We start from the raw sequence: 24000 nt of genomic DNA on the forward strand, positions 1-24000 counted from the left end.
TTTAATTTCTGTGTAAAACATACATTTATAACTCATAATAAAATCCGACTGATTGTCAGTTAATTACAAATAGAAAAAAATACAATGTAAGTATATATAATTGCAAATCATTCACATTTATAATTACGTAATTTTGTTCCGAATTTGACCTTTTCTTTTACATCCTCATTATTGGATACAATCTACCTGACACATATTGCTCGCTTAGAAAAATCGTGCAGGTGTCTTAGTGTGATCAAATAATCGTAACCTGACATGATAGACGGATATTATAGTTTTTTCGCTTTTAGATTATTATCAAAAGGTACGATATTTTATGTTAATTATTATCGAAATATGAATTCATTGTCTTACTCCATAATCTGTACCTTATTGTGTTTTGATTTAAAGTTTTAGAATAGGTATAATTTATGGGTTTTTCTTTACGGCCGCTGAGGTGTCAATTTTTATTTTGCATTTGTAGAATTTCATTTTAAAGATAATTGAGTAAATATTTTCTACGTTATGTTTCGAAACTATATATGAATAGTATGTTTACATATTTTATAATCTAACAGTGTAAAGAATTTTTTGAAATTTGAGAATTAGATTACTTTTACATTTTTTTACATATCTGTTAACTTCAAAATATAATATAAATTCTTTTTTAAAGAAGTTGTATATGTCGGCGGATTTTGTTCTTTGTTCCGACGTGTAAAATGATTTGTAACTTGATAAACCTATCAACGTTATAAAAAGATTTATGTCATTATAATGTCGGTCTCCTATTTTATATCCAAAGACTATATATATTAAGTTTATTTTCTAGAGAAGTTTATGATATTAATTTTTTCTGTTATTTTATTCCACAAGTCTTTTAAAAATTAAAAATCGATAAAAAAAATGTTGATAATTGTCTGTGAATTTGAATAAGACACACTCTGACGTATAAGATATTTTCAATTTAAAAAGATTTTCTGTGTTCGGCAATATATAGCTAAATAATTTCCATTTATAAACTTTAAGTTTGTTTGTGTATATTTCTTTGTTTTTAAAGGATAACGAGTGTCTAATAAGTAATGTTTTTACGCCTAATATTCTTTGCCATTGTATTAATCCAAATTGAATGTTTGGAGTTATTTTGTTTTTAATGAAATTTTGATAGACGGTTTTGTTATCAAGATCTACTAAATTTATTTCTGTTTCATTCATTCTGATTATTTTTTCGTTAATATTAACTCGGGTTTTAACAGATTTATTTGTTTTCAGGATATCTATCCAACATTTTGGAATAGCTTTTTTAATATTGATAGTTCGGCTATCCAGTTGTGTTTTATTTCTAACTTACGCAGTATTGTCTTTTCGTTGATTTGAACGTTTTCGTCAATAATTTCATGTATATAGATTATATTACTTCTGATCCAATTGCGCATCAATAATGGTTTATTTTTTTATGTTTTTATCACCCCATATAATTTCTTTGCGTATTTCTATAAAGTTAGTGAGTGATTTAGTTTGACCTCCACCTTTCCGTATCCAGCATTTTACAATATCCAGATAAAATTCTGGTTGTTCAGTAGTAAATTTTAAGTGGTTTTAAAATTTTAATTTCTAAATTCATTTTGCAGATAAGGAAGTTTTTCCCGTATTTATCAAAAAAGAATCTCGGAACAATTTACCAATTTTCATGTTTTGACTCCATTAATCTTGATACCCATTTAATTTTAAGTGTATTAAAGTAGCTGTCGATATCTATCATATTAAATCCCCCTGTACTGTTATCTGCTATCATAGTTGACCTTTTTAATTTGTCTTGTTTACCGTTCCAAATGAAATTAAAAAATTCTCTTTCTAGATTGTGCCAAATATCTTTCGTGTAATGTTAAACGGTGAGAAGGAAAAAGCAATTTAAAAGACAAATTTAGTTATAATATTGTCTTGATTTAAACACGTCTTTTATCGTCTCGTTACTCGTTTTGTAGCTTTACTATCAGGTCATCAATTAGGACAATTTTCACTAACTTTATTTCTCTTTTTTTTGTTGTATGGTCGATTTGTATTTTTTGGATTGTCCTCTTAGTTTGAAGATCGTTGTTTTGTTTTATGAAATATTTTTTATTGTTTTTTAGAACTTTAATTGCATTTTAAAATTGATAGTTTGGTATAATAATTATTATTGTAATATGAAAATCAAAACTTTCGGTCACGTTTCAAATCCAGAATATGGCACACATTCACACTCCTGTTTAACTATGCCAATCAAGCCATAAACGAAGAAGGAATTGAATACAATGGGATAAGTGTGTTATATGTCAGGGTTAATCTAATGAAATTCTTATAACTATGCGAAGATTTAGCACAAACAAAAGCTTGATTGATGCTATGGGAGCCTATACGGCCTCATATCCTGACTTATATCTAGAAATTGACAATGAGGGTCGGTTGAAAACAAAACTTTACGACAAAAGAGATGATTTCAGCTTTCCAATTTTGAACTTTCCATTTCTAAGTAGCAACATGCCAGCAGCACCTTCATACCAGGTATATATCTCCCAATTGATACTATATTCCCGTGCTTGCATTTTCTATCATGATCTTCTTGATAGAGGGTTGCGGTATGGCAAGCCGTTGTGGAATTTATTCCGTATTTATTAATATTAAAAAATCATTTATTAATATTAATAAATGATTTTTTAATATTAAAAAATCATTTTTTAATATTAATAAATCGAATTTTTAATATTTAATAATACGCTGATTTTTTAATATTAATAAATGAATATTTAATATTAAAAAATCATTTATTAATATTAAAAAATCATTTTTTAATGTTAAATATTCAGTCTGATTTTTTAATATTAATAAATGAATTTTTAATATTAAATAATACGCTGATTTTTTAATATTAAAAAATCATTTATTAATATTACAAAATCAACATCAATGTAACCTTAGGGTTTATTATAAGGCAAATCAATCATTATCTGTCAAACGCTTAAATGATGATTATTAGACAAGTCGGTCCGTAGAAATTTTGGAGACTAGTCTATGTTAAGTTAACTCGGACCATCTTATATCGACCCTGACAAGTATTTTAGGAAAGTTTGAACTATTTAATGATTATAAACTATTAAATATTAAATGTTTAATCCTTTTAATAGTTTCTGAACTTGCCAAAATAAAAGCGTTTTAGGGACAAAACAAATTGACAATGACCGATATTTGGCAAACATACCACAGTACCATGGTTAAATATTCTGCATTGCCCACTGTGGCATTGCCCCTACCAGAGCTTTGAAAAAATCTATTCATATCAATATTTAAGTTCATGAAAAAATCAAAACATAATTAATGTCACATTCAAGTGTACCACTGACTAAATTCTCGATCAATTTATTTACTTGGGTCGACAATTCGACATAAGCGATTACTAAAAAAATATTGATATTGCCTGCTTACTAAACTAAGAGATTTTCTACGCAGGCCATTGTAATAGAGGTAGAAGTTGGCATGTTCCAAAGCAATTAAAGCTTAGACACATACATGTATATCAGCAAAGAATGGTGGTTTTGGGTATCCTGGTATGGCAAATATAACTTTCCTATTTACAACCAAGATATTTTTCATGTGTCCCATGTTTAGTTTAAACATATTTATTTATAGTAAATTGGGAAACAAGTTATTGCAACTAATATTTATACCTTTTCACTTTGCAGGTGCGAGTGCTCGTTTAAATATTTCATTAATGCAATAAATCAGCAAGTTTTCTTGACAATTGTTTGAATTTTTAAGAGAAATATCTTGGAATATTTACTTTTTATACGCCCGTCAAAATGTTGACGCGACGTATTATGGTATACAAATGTCCGGTGTCTGTCAGTCTGTGCGTCCGTCCGTCTGTCCGGCGTAAACATGTCGCGCCGTAACTTGAGAACGACTTATCAAAATTTCACGAAACTTAACATAGTTGTTTCTTATGATGGTCAAATGATCTGTATACTTTTTTGTGAAAATAAGATTAAAACTTTTTGAGTTACGGCACTTTGTAACTAAAACAAGGGTGTGTTTTTTTCACATGTCGCATCGTTTCTCAAAAACGATTCTTGACTATGGCTTATAACTTTAAATGATTCAAAATTTCATTTTTGAGTTATTGAGTATTTTGTAAAAAAAAAAAGGGGGGTACATGTTGTGCCGTATCTAAAAAACAATTTATGATCATTGCTTAAAACTTTACACACTTCTTTGTTATATTAATCTCAAGACCTGTATACTTTTTGGTGATGATTTAAAACTTTATTTTTGAGTTATTGAGTGTTTTGTTAAACAGGGGAGGTTTTTTACATGTCGCGCCGTATCTCAAAAATAATTTAATTTTATTTCAGTGATATTTAGATTTTTGTAAAAAAAAAAGCAGGGTTGGGGGTTTCACATGTCCCGGCGTGTCTCAGAAATAAACGGTTTTTATTCAAAGAAAATAATCAGAAAAATGAATTGTTACTTTTTGTCCTGTGACTTTTTGTCCGTGACTTTTTGTCCTGTGACTTTCTGTCCTTCATTCTATATGAATCTACATTAAACACCACAAAGGACAAGGACTTTTATAAGAGCACACAGGACAACAAAGGAGTTAATATGTATATTTTATATTTCAGAAATGTCAATATATGCTATATTTCCATTCTCAATTTTATATAAACGCTTTATCAAATTTAATTTTGAACAAAAACAAATCATCTTCATTTTTTTTTAATTTAAATAAGGCCGTTAGTTTTCTCGTTTCAATTGTTTTACTTGTCATATCGGGGTCTTTTATAGCTAACTATGCGGTATGGGCTTTGCTCATTGTTGAAGGCCATACGATGACCTATAGTTGTTGCTGTCTGTGTCATTTTGGTCTCTTGTGGACAGTTGTCTCATTGGTAATCATACCACATCTTCTTTTTTATATCTACAGAAACGTTCTTACTTTACTTTTACAAATCATAAATTGCTATGAGGAACAATAAGTGCATATGGTGCAATAAAAAATGTGTAGTAAAAACGGACTGCACAGCTGTATTTTGGGTACTAGTAGATGTTTCGTTGGGCTGTTTGATAAAATTGAAATATACCTGTTGCAGTCTAGATAGTTCCGATACGTAATTGTAATAAAAGTGTATCATCATGCCGTGAAATGTATGGCCTTGTAGAATGTATTATGAAAAAAACTCTCGGCTTATTGTATACCCTCTGATAAAATATAGGATGAAATGGTTTCTATTTCTCTTTTTTTACATCAATAAACGATGAACGATGTCTTTGGTCACCGCGTGTGTGGTCTAGACTTAGAAAACTTGTATATTTTGCATACATTTCTTTATTCTACATTGGCTAGAGGTATAGGGAAGGGTTGATATCAGATCTCACAATACATTCAGGTATCGCATCTCAAATCTATTTGTTCATAGTGTGTTAAATTAATCTACGTATTTTGATTGAGTTAAGCCTCCCAATTGATCATGTGTTTTTCTATGTTGTGATGTTATACTATTGTCTCAGTAAAAGGGAGAAGGTTTGGTACCATTAAAACGTGTAATCCCGCTGCAAATGTTTGCACCTGTCCTAAGTCAGGAATCTGATGTACAGTAGCTGCCGTTTGTTTATGTAATTTATACCTGTTTCTCGTCTCTCGTTTTTTTTAAATATAGATTAGACCGTTGGTTTTCCCGTTTGAATAGTTTTACACTTGTAATTGTGGGGCCATTTATTATGCTTTATAGTTTGTTGTTTGGTGTGAGCCAAGGCTCTGTGTTGAAAGTCGCACCTTGACCTATAATTCTTTACATTTATAAATTGTCATTTGGATGGAGAGGTGTCTCATTGGCACCCATACCATATATTCCTATGCCTATTAACCCCTTCAACGGGCATTTGTGTGCCTGTCCTAAATAAGGGACCTCTGGCATTTGTTACTGAGTCGTGGATGGGTTTTTTTTAATATTATTTTATTTATATGTTTTGGAGTTTAGTATGAAGTCCATTTTCACTGAACTTTCTTTTCTAAGTGTTCTTCGACTATTTTGAAGAGCTATTGATTATTGTAAACAGATTATTTCCTATGACCTGGTAAACGGACAGAAAGTCACAGGACAAAAATTCACAGGACATATAGTCACAAATTTGGTAGGACAAAAAGTCACAAATAATTTGTTGACACTTGTTTGAATATATAAGAGAAATATCTTGAAATATTTACTTTTTAATACATATATTCAAATTAAAGTTTAGGAAATGTGTCATTATACTTGAAAAATCAAGATTTATTTAATTTTGATAATGCAAAAGATATATCTCTTGGCACCATGAAGCCATTTAAGTTCCAAGCCACTTTGACATTTTGTCTCTTTAACAATTTGTTTATCTTTGATATATTTTTGATAATTTTTGTTTACAAATAGATATAGGAAGATGTGGTTCGAGTGCCAATGAGTTGGTATATATACAATAGTTCAAGAAAAATTCAAAAATATTTTTGTAGAAATAAGCTGTTTTTTCTTTAAAGAAAATAATCAGAAAAAATGAACTGTGACTTTTTGTCTGTGACTTTTTGTCCTGTCACTTTCTGTCCTACATTCTTTTATTGTTTACCATTTATGTCTATTAAATGGGCAGCTTTTACTGATATGTTCATGTTTAGTAATATTTTTAACAGTAATTTCATTAAATATAATAAACAAAATGTTTTATAGATTTTCGTTTAAAAAAAAAATGAGTGTCTAAAAAAATATGTACCTTCTTTAATCTAATCAAACGAAACAGTTTTCTTATCACTGGATTGTGTCTTGTAAGTTTTTCAAGTTAAAAGGTTATTATCAGAATAAAAGATTAGAGAAAAAGATAAAACAACAACCGTATGAGAATATAAATCTTTCAAAATTTCTTTTTCGTGCATGAATTAAATTTTAATTGTTTTGAACAGTCATGAACATAACTTTTATTGCCTTTTTCCTGTTATCATGGTTATGTCAACATTTATTGGGGGAAGTTGTTATAGAAATTAAACGTCAGTCATATATCACAAGGAAACCTTTGATAATTTGGTCACCTGAAATTACATAATCATTTACCTGTTAAAATCACACATTTTTGTTCCGGGAAGATTTAGAAACAGAACGAATAGCTACTTTAGCCGTAGTTTTCTCTTCTTTCTCAGCGAGTTCACATACATTTAGTATTTCCGACAATGTACATTTATTGTTTATATTCTACAATTTACAACTGGGGCTTAAAAGTTTATTTTTTGAATCCAAGTCTCAACATTTTTCAAAGAAATCTACATAGTTTAAACGCAGACCGCGAAGTGGTCACGGCAGAAACAAAAATATTCTCATTACCGTTTGCTGATCTTTGCTCAATATGGAGTTGGAGTAACAAGAGACTTTATTTGTACATTTAAGAAAAAACAAAACTTTTTTTTTTCAACTTGTTATTTTTACAATAATTGGCTGATTGTCGGATAACGCAGGTGTTTCGTAGATGTTTTTGTTATTCATATTTTCCACCGATCTAGTTCAGCTACATGCTTGCAGTTAGGTATGATCATAGTAAATAAAAGCGCTCAAACAACTCTTATATATAGGTGGCGTATTTATTAATATTAGAAAATGATTTTTTAATATTAAAAAATCAACCTGAATATTTAATATTAAATATTCATTTTTTAATATTAAAAAATAAGACCATTTATTAATATTAGAAAATGATATTTTAATATTAAAAAATGATTTATAAATATTAAAAAATGAATATTTAATATTAATAAATAGGATCTATTTTTTAATATTAAATATTATTTTTTAATATTAATAAATCGAATATTTAATATTAAAAATGATTTTTTAATATTAGAAAATAAAACCTATTTATTAATATTAAAAAATGACTATTTTTTAATATAAAAAAATATTTATTAATATTAAAAATTCGATTTATTAATATTAAAAAATAATATTTAATATTAATAAATGATTTTTTAATTTTAATAAATAGGGAATAAATTCCACAACGGCTTGCCATATTGCGGCACACAATGAAGCTATCAAATCAAGAGTTCCAAATGTTGAAATCATTCCTTCGTAAATTTTTCGGACGCCATCACGAGTTGGTTGACCGTTATTGAATAACCGTTTCACAAATGATATCGGATATGTTCCTTACGTCGTTACTACAATCACCTTCCCTTTCATAAATGTGACCTACCGAATTAGACTGTTTACCGGATTTATTACAACATGAGCAATACGACGAGTGCCACATATGGATCAGGATCTCCTCAAACTTTCGGAACACCTGAGATCACCCCTAGTTTTTGATGAGGTTCATGTCACTTGTTTTTAATTTTGTATGTGTATTATGTGTACTATCGTTTGTCTGTTTGTCTTTTTCATTTTTTGTCCTCTGGTATCTTTTGTCCCTCTTCTTTCACAATTTTGTTCTTTGAGTCATTTTAAAGAATATCTACATAAGCATGATTTAAATACTATAATATATGCATACAATAAAGAAAATCAGAGGAATACATTGAAAATAAAAGATTTTAATGCATTAATGATGAGACTATGTTTTTGAAATATTCGATAAAGTAATGCGTACGTCCTTTATGTGATTCAATATAGTTTGTTCGACTTTTCTTATCTAAAACAAATGTTGAATACACATCAATAAGATAGTGACCCAACAATACAAACAAAAATATTCGTTGTTTCTGTTCTTGTATAATGACAAAGAAACCTAACGGGACAATGACATGTGGACAACAATCGAAAAGTCAAACCGGGAATTAGAAAAGAAACTTGAATACACTTTATCTATATGTAATTCACTTTACCATGAAAGTCTTTCTCACCTGATTACAATAGCGAAATACGCTGTTTTGTATTGATGTCGAAAAAAACATCACACCTCCCTAAATATAAAATCAATAAACACGAATTGAAGTGAAACAAGTGATTGAAAATTAGTAGCTTACATGGATATACGATTTAAACAGCGCCCTTATGTTATTCCGTTTCGCAGTCATGTCCTAGGGTTTTCAAAAGCAAATTGTCCACACTGCTTTTATTATCATGCAGCAAACAAACAAAAAAGTATCAATAAAACAAGATCGACAAACAATGCAAAATTTCCGTAACAGTAAGTAAATTTTAAAAGCAATGATTGTCCTTAAATAACGACAATTTGTATCCTCCGTTGTGTTTTGGATAAAAATTTAAAGAAGATAGAGAGATTTTTCATGAACTATTCCAGTTTATAATGCTGGAGAATTCCCACTGTTTAAGATGCATATAGACCTACATAAATGGCACGTACTCTTTATAGACTCTTGTTTTTGTAGCTATTTTTTTATATTTATAGTTCCTATTTTCAATATAATTGTTGTGTGATTTCGTTACTTTAGTCGTTATCGATTTTCGTAGCTATTTCTATTTTAACTTTTTTACTATTAAATCTCCTTCATATAATATTTCTTTCCGTTTCTGTTTTCGTTCCGTTTATCATTTCCGCCGTTTAGCAACACCCCTCATCATGCAGACTGTTTTCAACACGAGAAACAAAATTATTACTTTCTGTGTTATTTGTTCAAATGATACTGATCAATTAGCTTAAACATTAAATTTGTTATATAACGAAAGCTAAAAAGATTTATTAAGACTTTTTCTGCTTACATCAATAAGACGTGGTTTATATGTGTGCTAAATATCTTCTTTTTTTCTTTCTTTTTTTTTTAAAGGTAAATCATGTTTTAATAATAGTTATTCACATTTGTTAGTGGATACATCAAATACCGGTACCTTATCCCGGCCTGGTTAACCGTTAGTAGTATACAATAAATTTTGTAAGTACTTTTTAGTTTAATTTCTGTGTAAAACATACATTTATAATTTATAATAAAATCGACTGATTGTTAGTTAATTAAATATGGAAAAAAATACAATGTAAGCATATATAATTGCAAATCATTCACATTTATAATTACGTAATTTTGTTCCGAATTTGACCTTTTCTTTTACATCCTCATTATTGGATACAATCTACCTGACACATATTGCTCGCTTAGAAAAATCGTGCAGGTGTCTTAGTGTGATCAAATAATCGTAACCTGACATGATAGAAGGATATTATAGTTTTTTCGCTTTTAGATTATCATCAAAAGGTAAGATATTTTATGTTAATTATTATCGAAATATGAAATTTATTGGCTTTCTCCATAATCTGGACCTTACTGTGTTTTGATTTAAAGTTTTAGAATAGGTGTAGTTTAAGGGTTTTTAATTACGGCCACTGAGGTGACAATTTTTATTTTGCATTTGTAGAATTTCATTTTAAAGATAATTGAGTAAATATTTTCTACGTTATGTTTCGAAACTATATATGAATAGTATGTTAACATATTTTATAATCTAACAGTGTAAATAAATTTTTGAAATTTGCGAATTAGATTACTTTTACATTTTTTTTTACATAACTTCAAAATATGATTTAAATTCTTTTTTAAAGATGTTGTATATGTCGCCGGATTTTGTTCTTTGTTCCGACGTGTAAAATGATTTGTAACTTGAGAAACCTATCAAGGTTATAATAAGATTTATGTCATTATAATGTCGGTCTCCTATTTTATATCCAAAGTCTATATATATTAAAGTCATAAGAAACCTCAAATAAAAAAAAAATAATGCATATGTTTTTTATAACTCAACGGATAGTTTTCATTGTAAAACTTATGTACATATACTTTTTCTGTAATTTATTCATATTTAGAAGAAGTTTACTTTATTTGGATTGCTTCCTTCCAGCAAGCAATTCCCCCGATATATTTTCCGTATGCAAGGTGACCTCAGTGTGACCCATCTCGTAAAAATCCGGTGACCACAATACGCACGAATGTCCTTAAAATAAACTATTATCTGAATTTACATGTTAAACACGTGCTCAAATTCCATGCTTTTTTGTTTATTTTTCGTCAAATGTTGACAAACAGGTGACAATCGTTAAACTTCGGCTCCAAAACACGAACTTTAATTACCTGCCATATTTTCACAACAACACTGACCGATTGAAAAAAAAACTGACTATTATACGAAATTTACACAAAAAAAAAGATGATTCGAGCACAGAAGACTAAGCTTATGATGTTTGTATGCATTGGTTTAAGAATTGGATGAACATTATTTTTCACCGGTCTCTCGTTTCTTATGACTTTAAGTTTATTTTCTAAGAGAAGTTTATGATAATCATTTTTTCTGTTATTTTACTCCACAAGTCTTTTAAAAATTCACAATCGATAAAAAAATGTTGATTATTGTCTGTGCATTTGCACGAAGCACGCTCTGACGTATTAGATATTTTTGAATTTAAAAAGATTTTCTGTGTTCGGCAATTTGAAGCTAAATAATTTCCATTTATAAACTTTAAGTCTGTTTGTGTAGATTTCTTTGTTTCTTAATGATAAGGAGTGTCTAATAAGTAATGTTTTTACGCCTAATATTTTTTGCCATTGTATTAATCCAAATTGAATGTTTGGAGTTATTTTGTTTTAAATGAAATTTTGATAGACGGTTTTGTTATCAAGATCTTCTAAATTTATTTCTGTTTCATTCATTCTGATTATTTTTTCGTTAATATTAACTCGGGTTTTAACAGATTTATTTGTTTTCAGGATATCTATCCAACATTTCGGAATGGCTTTTTTAATATTTATAGTTCGGCTATCAAGTTGTGTTTTATTTCCAACTTACGCAGTATTGTCTTTTCGTTGATTTGACCGTTTTCGTCAATAATTTCATTAATATAGATTATATTGCTTTTGATTCAATTGCGCATCAATAATGGTTATTTTTTTTATTTTTATGTTTTTATTACCCCATATAATTTCTTTGCGTATTTCTGGGTGATTTAGTTTGACCTCCACCTTCCGTATCCAGCATTTTACAATATCCAGATACAATTCTGTTAGTTCAGTTGTAATTTTAAGTGGTTTTAAATTTTAATTTCTAAATTCATTTTGAAGAAAAGGAAGTTTTTCCCGTATTTATCTAAAAAGAATCTCGGAATAATTGACCAATTTTCATGTTTTGACTCCATTAATCTTGATACCTATTTAATTTTAAGTGTATTTAATTAGCTGTCGATATCTATCATATTAAATCCCCCTGTACTGTTATCTGCTATCATAGTTGACCTTTTTAATTTGTCTTGTTTACCGTTCCAAATGAAATTAAAAATTTCTCTTACTAGATTGTGCCAGATATCTTTCGTGTAATGTTAAACGATGAGAAGGAAAAAGCAATTTAAAACACAAATTTAGTTATAACTTTGTCTTGATTTAAACACGCCTTTTATCGTCTCGTTATTCGTTTTGTAGCTTTACTATCAGGCCATTAATTAGGACAATTGTCAATAACTTTATTTCTCTTTTTTTTGGTTGTATGGTCGATTTGTATGTTTTGGATAGTCTTCTTAGTTTATAGATCGTTGTTTTGTTTTATGAAATATTTTTTTATTGTTTTTTAGAACTTTAATTGCATTTTGGAATTGATAGTTTGGTATAATTGTAATATAAAAATCAAAACCTTCAGTCACGTTTCAAATCCAGAATATGGCACACATTCACACTCCTGTTTAACTATGCCAATCAAGCCAAAAAAGAAATAGAATACAATGGGATAAGTGTGTTATATGTCAGGGTTACTCTAAGTAAATGCGTATAACTATGCGAAGATTTAGCACAAACAAAAGCTTTATTGATGCTATGAGAGCTCGGACAGATCATGTATATTTTAGTATATTGCTTGATGCTTCAGACATAGACTATCTTCGTACTGATGATTACAAAATGTTGTACCACCATTCTTGCTATAAATCTAACAGTATCAGACACAGTTAATTGAAAGCTAAATCAAGTTCTTGTTCGTCTGTAGAAAAGTGTTTCAGGTCGTTAAACTCCTGACTGAAAAAAGTTTCTTTGAGTCAGTGAGAACCATCAGGCCTTAATCAGGTTTCTTTGAGAGTCAATTGTTCAGCATCATTGTAGATCAACAGTTACTATGATACATGATCAGGAAGACATTTATCTAGCTAGCTAGCACTTCCAAGGACCATAAATATGTTCAGAAGGAGTATTCAGGTGTTAAGAATTATTGTGTACGCCCGATGAAGTAGATAATCGCATGAATTTAAATGTTATTAATGTTGACAAAGAGTTGGGTGTAAAAGGAATCAAGGGTAGGATAATGATAAAGATATAAGACACAGATGTTCTGATCGTATGCGTTTATTACTTCCCCTCCATGCAGCATAGGTATAGTTTCAATTAGGCACTATAACATGCACACAATATCTGCGCCGGTATATATCTGTCCACTAAATATGTAAAGTCTCGGGTTTGCCATCTGTAACATTCTACCAGCCGCACATGATGTAACATAATTCATTACAACGTCATCACTGTTTAGAATCAGTAAGCGCACTGTTTTTTTAGACTTGAAAAAAAACCCAGATAGTTTCACCGATTTGTCAAACCTTTTTAATCGTGACATCGATGAATCTATAGATGCCGCTCGAGATCTTGTTATTAGATTGAATGATAACAAGTCAAAACTCAAAATAGATAATTTTGACCTAAACAAATTGAACGTAATATTGGATACAATTTAAATTTCTCCCTTGTCAAACGTCATCCCTGTGAATCTACTTTTAAACAATGTATAATAAGAGTTTCACTTCAGAATTTGATGTCCTTCCATATAGAAAAACTACCTCCTCTTCAGTTCTGATGGGAAAAGAAGAATGACTTGTTCCTGTCTTTCTCAGATGTCAAATGAATTTAGGCAAGGTTTAGTTTGTACTTGTATGGGAAAATTTGTGTTTTCAAAGGGTCGCATTTACTTCGAACAAAATCTATTGTGTACAGATTTATGCCCATGTCAGGTAAATGACATATGTCAAAATGTAAATACTCGTCTGGTTGCATTTAGAAACATTGATGACGACGAAGATGTCGATGTTTAATATTTAGTTTTTCTGTTTGTACCTTATGAAGCTTTGTAAGCTATCGAACGAAAATTAAGCAGTCCATAATATTTTCTAAAAATAAATAAAACATTTACTCAAATCGTAGGAAATATAGTAATACTATATCTAGTGAGGAAAAACATAAAAAATAGACGTGAAATTGGTGGGCTTAAATTACAGGAGACCATATAACGTAGTAGATAAAGGCAACAGTAGTATACTGCTGTTCAAAACTCGTAAATCGATGGACAAAAAACAAAATCGGGGTTACAAACTAAAACTAAGGGAACCGCATTAAATATAAGAGAAGAAAAACGACACAACATTAAAATGTAACATACACACTAGTATGTATTAGACAAAATCCGATGAGAATAAAAAATATAACATCAAAACCAAAAACATGAATTTGGGATAGAAAAGTACCGTGACACGTCTTATAGTAATGTGAATTCACACTCAAATAAGAGAAAACAAACGACAAAACGGAAACACAACATTAAAATGTAACACACACAGAAACGAACTATGATATAACAATGGCCATATTCCTGACTTGGTACAGGAAAGTTTTAAAGAAAAATATGGTGGGTTGAACCTGGTTTTGTGGCATGCCAAACTTCGCGCTTTAATGGCAATGTTAAATATAACATTAAAATGACAATACAACATTACAGGACTACAATAGAAATAGATAGGATATCAAAAAGAAGATGTGGTATAATTGCCAATGAGACAACTATCCACAACAGACCAAAATGACACAAACATTAACAACTAAAGGTCACCGTAAGGCCTTCAACAATGAGCAGGCCCATACCGCATAGTCAGCTGTAAAAGGCCCCGATAAGACAATTTAAAACAATTCAAATGAGAAAACTAACGGCCTTATTTATGTAAAAAAATGATCGAAAAACAAATATGTAACACATAAACAAACAACAACCACTGAATTACAGGCTCCTGGCTTGGGACAGACACATACACAAATAATGTGGCGGGGTTGAACATGTTAGCGGGATCCCAACCCTCCCCCTAACCTGGTACAGTGGTATAACAGTACAACATAAGAACGAACTATAAACATCAGTTGAAAAAGGCTTAACTCATCAGATAGACAAAAAATACAAGTGGACGTGGCCGGATACTTATACATCCCGACACAAAAAGACATATCTGAGAGTACTCGCGGTTATCTGACAGCTAGGTCAAAGCCACTAACAACTAATAAAAAAATCATGCCTCTAACACTAAATAATCAATCCGTACACATCCAACATTCAATGAATTAAGTGTAAACAGCCAGAGAAAACCATGACCTTGTGCAATGCCAAGTTACAGGTATCGACAGATTGTAGATCCATGAAAATGTATATGTATATAACATACTAGTAAAATTTAGTTAGCTTTTAATCTACTGATAACAAAATCAATATTTATACCAATAGTAACGTATAAGACATACACATAATAGCTAACTAAGGCACCAGGTTTAAAATTCAATACTCCAGAAGCGCGCCTCGTTCACACAAGACTTACCAGTCATGCCCAGATTTAAAAGTTCGAAAGTCTAAACAAATACAAAGTTGTACAGCACTGAGGATCAAAAGTTCAAAAGGCTGTGCCAAATACGGCTAGGGTTTTCTGCTTGTGAAAAGAACATCCTTGTTGTTTTGAACAATTTATGCTATTGCAAACAGTAAATTTTATCAATTGAATATAAACGATATACATGATAAAACTGAAGTATAAACTAATTACAGAAAACAAAACCCGGATAGTAGACGATACTAGCTTCGTTCAAAATTTTCTATTTGCATTTGTTCTGTTTTTCCCATTTTTTTTGCCATGCTGTTGTCAGCTTGTCTTCATTTTACAAGTTTTTAATGTCCCTTTGGTGTTTCATGCCTTTATTGTTTGCAATTGTTTGTAAAATACATTGGTGCTGTACATAACCCTCCCCACTTTTATATTTGTGGAATAAACATTATAGCCAAATATTGCTCATTTAGTCATCTCTCAGTGTATATATATGTAGAATTGTGTGTTAACCTGTTTCTTATAGACGTTTTGTCTTCATAAAGTAAACCACTCTTTTTCTCCGTTTGCATTAATTTTTATTTCTATCAAGCAAACTATAGACAGATCTTTATATTCAACCAAGTTTGACGTTAATATTACAAAAATTTCCAAAAAAATCATTTGAATAATATACTTTTCACATCTAATAACAGAACTTTGATACTTACCTTTAAAAAACACCTTACTAGCAAAAGACATGAAAAAACACATTTTGTTTTCGAAAAATTATTAAAGTTTAGATCTAAAAAAACATTTTTAGATCCTACTTGTAATAAGTTGAATACAAAAATTATAAATTTAGAAATTGAAATGGATCAAGGTCACTGTTAACTTACAGCTGTTTGAAATTTTTAATTTGCACCCTATATGCAAAAAAATCAATCTAAAGTCATTTTTGGCGACAAAGTTTAGTCCTGGTATTAATGATGAGTGTATTTCCATGACCAAACATCTAAATAACACGGACGCCATGGCTATCAAAAGAACATATTGGTTTACTTTAGAACTGTCTACGGGAAATTTTTTAAACAACACAATTTTAAATGACACTTATCTAAATAATAATGAGGGATCTTTAGTAACTTTTGTAAGCCTATATTGGGATGACCTGCTTTTAACGTAACTACTGGGAGGGGAGGGGTAATTAACCAAAATTTGTAACAATCATTATTGGTGTATAAAATAATATGTATTGTAACTTTAACCTTATTTTACCTGATTTCGAAAACCACAGTAGATACTGGTGAGCTACACAGGCTTTTCAGAGCCTCTAATTTTATATATGGGTCATTTTTAAAAGTCGAATTTTTAAATGTCCCTTTGGTGTCTTATGCCTTTTTTGTTTGCAATTGTTTGTAAAATACATCGGTACTGTAACCCTCTCCACTTTTATATTTTTGGAATACTTCAAGTTGTCAACATTATAGCCACTTGTTGCTCATTTAGTCATCTGTCAGTGTAAATATATGTAGGATTTGGTGTTTTACTTGTTTCTAATAGACGTTTTTTTTTCATATAGTAAATCCCCCTTTTTCTCCGTTTGCATTAATTTTTATTTCTGTAAAGCAAATCAAGACAGATCTTTATATTCAAGCACGTTTGACGTTGATATTACAAAAATTTCCAAACAAAATCTTTGAATAATATACTTTTCACATCCAATAACAGAAATTTGAAACTAACCTTGAAATTGGCGAACACCTTAATTACTAGCAAAAGACATGAAAAATACATTTTGTTTTCGACAAATCATTAACGTTAAGATCTAAAAAAACATCTTTAGATCCTACTTCTAATGAGTTGAATACAAAAAAATCTAAATTTAGAAATTGAAATAGGTCAAAGTCACTGTTATCCAACAGCTGTTTGAAAATTTCAAATTTGCACTCTATATGCAAAAAAATTAATCTAAAGTCATTTTTGGCGATAAAAATATAAAATAAGTTCTAAATGTTGATACAAAAGATATTTTTCAATAAATAATTTGTTTTTATTTTGCTCCAAACACATTTATGTTGGAGAAACAAGCTATCTAAATGTGACTGTTTTTTTCTGGAATTTTTGCTTTTACCTTAGACCCTGATTAAAAAAAATGAGACCACGGCAGACAACGACGACAACAGTATTTCGATGAGGCTTGGTCACTTCTTTCCAATGATATAACATATAGCCGTGTGTTATTCCGTGAAGGCAAATTGATCACATTTGTTGATTGGGCACCCCACTAAACACAACTGCTAACCGTGTACGAAATAAGCCCCGCCTCCCTTCTAGCCTAGTATGGAATGCAAAGGGACGTAAAACCAATGCTAACCGTGTACAAAATAAGCCCCGCCTCCCTAATAACTTATATGAAATATTCACGGTCTCCACCTGGACGCTTTTAGGTGTCAGACCACCAATTACTCCTTCCAATTTAGAAGGTATGTAAAAGTAGTCCTACTTTGACACAAAATAGTGCCTTTGATGTCATTGTTTACTTAAACTAACCAACAAATTTGCAGAAATGAAACTTTTGGTGAAAGGTAAATATATTTTGACCATTTGGAGCCAAAATTCACTTGCCTATGAGTTTGCATTAAAATTTCAGGATTAATGCGCTACATAGTACACTAATTTAAGATTTCCAGAAAACCGGGAGTTATTTTGGTAGTACCTGTCTTTTCAAGTTCAGAAATGTGTTACAAGACTTTAAACATTAGTTGAAAATTGGCATGTAGAAAGGTGATACATGTACAATTCAGGATATACCTGGTTTCCTTGAAGTTAAACTTAAGGTAAAATATTTAGAAAGCTTTGAAAATTGCAAAATTTGGTTGAACAGATAGGGATTTTTAATTGGTGGTCTGACACCTTTTACCAATCATATTCCTAGAAATGTATAGGGGGTAAGATAAGTTGTCTTTCGGCTATTCCTACATTTTGTATTTTACTATTCCGATATGGGAGATAAGTGAAAGAACTATACATAATGTTATTGCAAGATATGTTTTTTTAGTCATTAGAGTGTAAGAATAATTGGGTCAAAGGTAAATTCACCTCTGGAAACTAAATTAGAATTAATTGTTATATGAAAAACGGGATTTTTTTGTTATTTGAAAACATGCATCAAGTATCAAAATTAAGTGTTTTTAATAGTATGGAATCTCTAGAAAATAACATTATTCGAAAGAAAAGGCAGTAAATCATTTACTTGTCTGGCAAATAAGTCGGTTAAAAGAAAATCTAGTTAGAGCATGCATTTAGAAGTCTGGAAAAAAATATTTTTGAAAAGAAAATTAATAGTATCCAACGCTTTCAACTTCAGCCTCAAAGAATTTATATCATTATTTAAAAAAAAAACTATGATTATATAGAATAATTACAATATCAAAAGAAATGCTATAAGTTCTTAAGTATTATAGATACATGTAAGTGTATAAATTAACCTAATAGATATAGCCAAGCCAAGTAACTTAATTTTAAACTGGTTTACAGTTTCGTACCCGGTAAAGACCAGCAGATATACACAAGGCTCCTCTTTATTCTTCAAGGTCTATGCAACCTATTCAATATTAAACTACAACTAGCGGGTCACGATGTTCCTCGACTACGAAATAGCCATCCGAAACGCAGCCACTTCAATCTACATCGGAATCAACATTAAATGGTGTGTTTTTCCTTTACACTGAGAGTATTTGGCAAAATACACTGAAGCAATGTTTGCAGACTGATTATATTGTAAAGGGCGACATTCAATATCTTGTTCAAATAGCTGATTTTCTGCAAATTATACCACCCATTACAGTTACAATATTGGATTTAAATAAAAAATATACCATTTAAATAAAAGAAATAAATGCATTTAAATGAAGAAATATAACAATTATATTTAAAATATTGCCTTTAAAAGAATAATATCTAATTTTTGTAACCAATACTGTCAATTTGAACAAATAATAAATATTATTTAAAATAAATGAGATTCGGTATTTTGTTTGATATAGAAGATTCGGTATTTTGTCGTATGTATGTTTTCCTCTTAATTGGTGAAAAAGCTTTTAAAAAATAATACATCAATAATGTTTTTGTATCAAATTTACAGCATTACCATTTATAACGATCATGTCTCTGTTGTTATGTTGAATACTGATTAACTTGTCGACAAAGTCGTTTTGTAGGAAATTGTTTTCTTTTCGGCAATGACAATATGTCACAAAATGCAAAAATAAAACGTGCACTGGGGTTTGTCTTCACAATGTCATTATGTCATTCAAATGTATCATGTTACGGTGGCAATACTGGTCGTCATTGAGGCAAAACAAAATCTAGTAAATGAAGTCCTAGCATGTTGGATTCAAACCATTGCAGTCAGTTTATTGATTTGTATTATGATTTCTTAATGGTGAACTGTAGAAATTTTTAAATTATTATTATGAAATTTAGTTCTCTGTCCTTCCAAATAAGTACATGCCAGGGATTACATTTGATTTAAACATGAATTGTATAATATTGGACGTTGTTTCTCTCTGTTTAAAGTTTTTTTTATTAATGTTTTAAAATGAATTTTCATACGGTATATTTTATAAAACATTTAATAGCCGGCTTAATTGAATGAATCGGATGTCTGCATATTCAAATGCTAATATTTGCATTTAGAAGATTTGTATGAGCTTTTATTGTCATTCTTTCCTTTTAATGATTGTATAAGACCGTGTAGCTTTATTTGTTACTTTTATCCATATTCTACAAAGAGTAATAAATGTTTTATCCGAATAAACAGTCTTAATTAACGACTCATTAGCTCAAGTGATATTTTCTCATTACTTGGCGTCCGTCGTCTGTCGTCCTTATATCTTTGAAACTAAATATTTAGAGTAAATTTTACAAGGTAAAAACATTCATCAGGTTAAGATCTAACTTTCCTAAAATTTTCAGACGTATCAGACTACCTAAATAAGTAGTTTTAAAGATTATCCTGAATATTGTTATAGATAGAGATAAACTATAAACAGCAATTATGTTCAGCAAAGTAAGATCTACAAATAAGTCAACATGGCCAAAATGATCAATTGACCCTTTAGGTGTAATTGCCCTTTTCAGTCAATTACTAACATTTTTTTTATATCTATTTTATATTACATCTACTTCACTTCATCTACTGGGCCAAATAGAATTAAAATTAACCACACTTTTCAGTAGGGTATTTTGATTGAAAAATGTATTCCATGACCAAACATATAACAAACACGGACGTTATGGCTATCAAAAGAACATATTGGTTAACTATAGAACTGTCTACGGGAAAATTGTTAAACAAAACAATTTTAAATGACACTTATCTAAATAATAATAAGGGATCTTTAGTAACTATTGTAAACCTACATTGGGATGACCTGCTTTTAACGTAACTACTGAGGGGGGAATTAAACCATATTTTGTCTCAATCATTATTGGTGTATATAACACTATTTATTGTGACTTTAACCTGATTTTACATGATTTCGAAAACCACAGCATACACAGGTGAGCTACACAGGCTCTTCAGATCCTCTAATTTATATATGGGTAATTTTCAAAAAATGCCGAATTTTCAGTTCACCCATGCTAAATTTATTTTTCCAATGGAAATTTCAATTTTCATTGTTTAAATGAAAGCTTGTCGGATTTATGATTCTGAACATTAATGATAAACACATCTTACATCTGTTTTGATACGATTAAACTGTAGGAAAGTCCGATTTTGGGGAGGGGTATTTGTGTGCGTACAGTGTCAGAAAAACACATCTCAAATGATTGTTTTCCGATTTTCTGATCGCCTTGATATCTACAAAAGGGACTTTTTACGAATGTGTAATATTACTCTAACGAAAAATAGTAGCTTCTTTATCATTGTAAGTAACATATTATCTACAAACTAAATTCAATCAGCGTAGGGGCGGTTCATGTCCATCCTGTTACCGCTACTCAAATCAGCCTTTAAATTGTTCTCCCTATTAATATTTAATCAGTCAGTGTTGATTTCAAAAGTGCAAAGTAATATTTAAATTTAAAACGCCACGTTTCTTGAACGACAGTGTAAATAAAAGATATTTGAAGACAATTAGTGAAAACAAATAGAGTGTACTTTTCATGTCTATGCTTTTACCAACAATTTTAGTTAAATACACCAACAGTATACCTGTAAAAAGTGCAATAACGCGTAGGGAACCAAATTCACAATAGAAAACTATAATTACCTCACCAAAATGAGTAGTTATTTCAGAACAGCAATCAAAAGCGTAGAAATTTTTCTATCCTGTTTTGTCTATCATGTTACTTTGGTTGCTATGGTTACAGTAACAGGATAGAAAATTGTAGACAAAAAACGTCGTTAATTTATTATTATCCTAACATATAGGTGGAAAACGAATGAATTATTTCGTTGTTTGAACTCATCTTTAGGTTATAATGTCTTAATCTTCCCAATTAAGCATTTGCAAGTGCAATACTAATATCGGTAACAGAATAGACAAAAAAGTAACAGGATAGACTTTATACAACCTTTGAAAGATATTTTTAGAGGCATTTTTCCGTACAATTTGGAAAATTGGCAAATAATCTATTATTTTACCGAATGAATATATATAGAAGTTTATTCTCTTGTTAACCATCTAATTGGCTACGTAAAATAAGCTTAACATTTAATCTAAACCTTTTCTTTTGAAAATGGTAACAGAAGTGTGAAAATATTGTACCACCGATCAAAAAATGTTTCAAGATATTCTTGTTTGACATCATTAAGATTGCAGCTTTACAAATGTTGTTCTTAAAGTACTGTTTGTTTTGATTTGCTTATGTAGAGGGTTGTTTCTATGAGTAACTTTTAATAAAATTTCAATTTCAAAATTCGACATTTTTTTTACAATGAACCATATATTCAGTTATGTTTTAGAAAACTAACAAGCATTACTTGATAAAAATAGAAGTCTGAATGTTATCCTCTCCCAAATCTAACATGTCCAATAATTGTTATTGGACAACACTTGGTAAAAATTTAAGCTAAAATATGTCCTTAATATTAAGGCACAAAAGTTACGACATTCAATGACGAGTTTACAGGCACCAAATATTAAGATATATGGGAAATGTGTCCAAGGCACACAGATGAAAAAACGAAAAATTATGTAAAGTATCCATATATAAAGGGGCATAACTCTAGAACAGGAGGATATACAAACACAATAGACAAATTCAAATTAATGTTCCAATATACAGTTAGTATTCAATAATGGTCCTTGCAGAAGAACGTTCATAACATAAGCATAAAAAGACTCAAAATGCATGTATACACCATATATGAATTATATAAAATTAGACAAAAATATAAGCATTTACTGGAGGTTACATTGATTCAATGAGTTTATGCTTTATTATACGTCCAGATCTTGTAATGGATAAACCATCAGAAGGAATTTATTTGGTTTCTGTAGTTTCTGTATTGCTCGTAATTTGGGGCCAGTTATTCATGTTTGAAGTAGGTTCGACTAATTCAGGGGAAGGGTTTAGGTTGCACTGTGGTTCATTACGAACAGGGGGTACACTTGTGAAATTTTCAACAGAAGTAAGGGGAACTTCCTCTCTGATTCTTATTATATGATGCCTATTGCGTCTATAAATACCACGATCTTGACTTTCTGGACTTTCACGCATGACATAATAAAAATATGAGGTTTTTAGATTTATTAAGATGTCGATCAACACCGGACAGCGTACACGCCGCCCAAAACGACATTCACACCCATTGATCGAATGCAAAGTAAATTTGAACTTGTAGGTCTGTTAATAGAACCATTTCAAAATCTAAATGTCACGTTTTTTGGCAAATTCTCGTGCGGCAACTGATTTTGTAGGAGTTCAACTCCACGTACAACAGTAAATGATACATGTATCTCTTCGTTAAAAAATTCACCACAGCATAGCATTCTCCGATTTTCAATATTTTGATCAGTCGAATAAGAAAATTGCGATTTAGAAATGTCTATACCCTTTGAAGCGGTGACAATTGCTCCACTCAAGCACAACCGGAAAATCCTCTCACGGTTTTCATTGCAGAACCAAATGTTCTGCGTGTGTAGATTACCAGCCGTGTTATCTCAGGAGAACGCGATGTGTCAGTGTAAGATCCTCCCGATGGCCGGAGACCAGAAGGTGATCTAACAGTGACACACCAAGTCTGAGTGGGATAACTATTTTACATCCCAGCTGTTTAAGATTAGACGAAAAACCATTTTAAATTCATAAAATCTCATTACAACCGTTAGAATATACTTTATATATTACTTTATGATTTATAACCTTTATGACCCCCGAACACGATGAGTAGATATCAAACAATGTGAACTCGCCCCACTGGCCAATCGGCCCACA

At 30.2% G+C, this 24000-nt stretch overlaps 1 protein-coding gene across 3 annotated transcripts in view; it reads left to right on the forward strand.

Moving 5' to 3' along the window:
• The first annotated feature begins 237 nt into the window (after positions 1 to 237).
• Positions 238 to 24000, forward strand: part of LOC134700341 (uncharacterized) — a 115908-nt gene continuing 92145 nt past the window's right edge. For 2 of the 3 annotated variants that reach the window (XM_063561698.1, XM_063561700.1), the window contains exon 1: positions 10052 to 10174. The gene's annotated coding sequence lies outside the window, so the exon portion shown is untranslated. Of the gene's footprint in view, positions 305 to 10051; positions 10175 to 24000 lie in introns of those variants that run through there. The other variant, XM_063561699.1, reaches the window with a different exon arrangement.

The sequence above is a fragment of the Mytilus trossulus genome, unplaced genomic scaffold (assembly GCF_036588685.1).
Source record: "Mytilus trossulus isolate FHL-02 unplaced genomic scaffold, PNRI_Mtr1.1.1.hap1 h1tg000138l__unscaffolded, whole genome shotgun sequence".
NCBI lineage: Eukaryota > Metazoa > Mollusca > Bivalvia > Mytilida > Mytilidae > Mytilus > Mytilus trossulus.